Consider the following 2,500-nt stretch of genomic DNA (forward strand, 5'->3'; position numbering starts at 1 on the left):
TGAATGTGTGTGTGTGTGTGTGAGTGAGTGTATGTGTGTGAGTGTGTGTGAGAGTGTGTGTCTGTGAGAGTGTGTGTGAGTGTGAGAGTGTGTGTGTGTGGGTGTGTGTGAGTGTTAGAGCATGTGTGTGTGTGAGAGTGTATATGTGTGTGAGTGTGTGTGTGTGTGAGTGTGAGTGTGTAAGTGTGTGTGAGAGTGTATGTGTGTGTGAGAGTGTGTGTGTGTGTGTGTGTGTGAGTGTAAGAGAGTGTGTGTGTGTGTGAGTGTGAGAGTGTGTGTGTGTGAGTGTGTGTGTGTGAGAGAGCATGTTTGAGTCTCTATGTGAATGTGTGTGTGTGAGTGAGTGTATGTGTGTGTGTGAGTGTGTGTGTGAGTGTGTGACTGTGTGTGAGAGTGTATGTGTGTGTGAGAGAGTGTGTGTGTGTGAGTGTAAGAGTGTGTGTGTGTGTGTGAGTGTGAGAGTGTGTGTGTGTGTGTGAGAGAGAGTGTGAGTGTGTGTGTGTGTGAGTGTGTGTGTGTGTGTGAGAGTGTGTGAGTGTGTGTGAGAGAGAGTGTGTGAGTGTGTGTGTGTGTGTGAGTGTGTGTGTGTGTGAGAGTGTGTGAGTGTGTGTGTGAGAGTGTGTGAGTGTGTGTGAGTGTGTGTGAGTATGAGAGCATGTGTGTGTTTGAGAATGTGTGTGTGTGAGTGTGTATGTGTGAGAGAGCATGTTTGAGTCTCTATGTGAATGTGTGTGTGTGAGTGAGTGTATGTGTGTGTGTGAATTTGTGTGTGAGTGTGTGTGAGAGTGTGTGTGTGAGTGAGTGTGTAAGTGAGTGTGAGAGTGTGTGTGTGTGAGCGTGTGGGTGTGAGTATGCGAATGTGTGTGTGTGGGTTTGTATGTGAGTGTGTGTGTGAGTGAGTGTGAGTGTTTGTGTGTGAGCGTCAGAGTGTGAGAGTGTGTGTGTGTGTGAGAGAGTGTGTGTGCGTGTGAGTGTGAGAGAGTGTGTGCGCGTGTGTGTGTGTGTGAGTGTGAGATAGTGCGTGTGTGTGTTAGTGTGAGAGAGTGTGTCTGTGTGTGCATGTGTGTGAGTGTGAGAGTGTGTGTGTGTGTGAGTGTGTGTGTTTGTGTGTGTGTGTGAATGTGTGTGTGAGTGTGTGTGTCAGTGTGAGTATGTGTGTGTGTGAGTGTGTGTGTGTGTGAGTGTGAGTGTGTGTGTGTGAGTGTGTATATGTGTGAGTGTGAGAGTGTTTGTGTGTTTGAGTGTGAGAGTGTGTGTGTGTATGTGTATGTGTGTGAGTGTGCGTGTGTATGTGTGTGAGTTTGTGAGTGTGTTTGTGCGTGTGAGGGTGTTTGGAGAGAGTTTGTGTGAGTCTGTGTGTGAATGTGTGTGTGTGTGTGTATGAGTGAGTGTATGTGTGTGTGTGAGTGTGAGTGAGTGTGTGTGAGAGTGTGGGTGTGATGCGCGAATGTGTATGTTTGAGTGTGAGTATGCGAATGTGTGTGTGAGTGTGAGAGTATGTGTGTGAGTGTGTGAGTGTGTCTGTGCGTGAGTGTGTGTGAGTGTGTGTGTGAGTGTGTGTGCCCGTGAGTGTGAGAGTGTGTGTGTGTGAGTGTGTGTGAGGGAGCATGTTTGAGTCTCTATGTGAATGTGTGTGCGTGAGTGAGTGTATGTGTGTGTGTGAGTTTGTGTGTGAGTGTGTGTGAGCGTGTGTGTGTGTGCGTTTGTGTGTGAGTGTGTGTGTGAGTGAGTGTGTGAGTGAGTGTGAGAGTGTGTGTGTGAGCGTGAGAGTGTGAGAGTGTGAGTGAGTGTGTGTGAGTGTGGGTGAGAGTATGCGAATGTGTGTGTGTGGGTTTGTATGTGATTGTGTGTGTGAGTAAGTGTGAGTGTTTGTGTGTGAGCGTCAGAGTGTGAGAGTATGTATGTGTGTGTGTGAGTGTGAGTGTGTGTGTTTGTGTGTGAGAGTGTGTGTGTGAATGTGAGCGAGTGTGTTTGTGTGTATGTGAGAGTGTGTGTGTATGTATGTGTGTGTGTGTGTGAGTGTGAGAGAGTGTGTGTTTGTGTTTGTGAGAGTGTGTGTGTGTGTGTGAGTGTGAGAGGGTGCTTGTGCATGTGGGAGTGTGTGTGTGAGAGTGTGTGTGCTTGAGAGTGTGTGTGTGTGTGTGAGTGTGAGAGTGTGTGTGTGTGTGAGTGTGAGAGAGTGCATGTGTGTGTTAGTGTGAGAGTGTGTGTGCGTGGGTGTGTGTGTGAGTGTGAGAGCATGTGTGTGTGTGAGAGTGTATGTGTGTGTGAGTGTGTGTGTGTGTGAGTGTGAGAGTGTGTGAGTGCGTGTGTGTGTGTGTGAGTGTGAGAGTGTGTGTGTGTGAATTTGTGTGTGAGTGTGTGTGTGAGTGAGTGTGTGAGTGAGTGTGAGAGTGTGTGTGTGAGCGTGAGAGTGTGAGAGTGTGAGTGAGTGTGTGTGAGACTGTGGGTGTGAGTATGCGAATATGTGTGTGTGGGTTTGTATGTGAGTGTGTGTGAG

Source organism: Pristiophorus japonicus, chromosome 8, assembly GCF_044704955.1.
Source record: "Pristiophorus japonicus isolate sPriJap1 chromosome 8, sPriJap1.hap1, whole genome shotgun sequence".
Classification (NCBI taxonomy): domain Eukaryota; kingdom Metazoa; phylum Chordata; class Chondrichthyes; family Pristiophoridae; genus Pristiophorus; species Pristiophorus japonicus.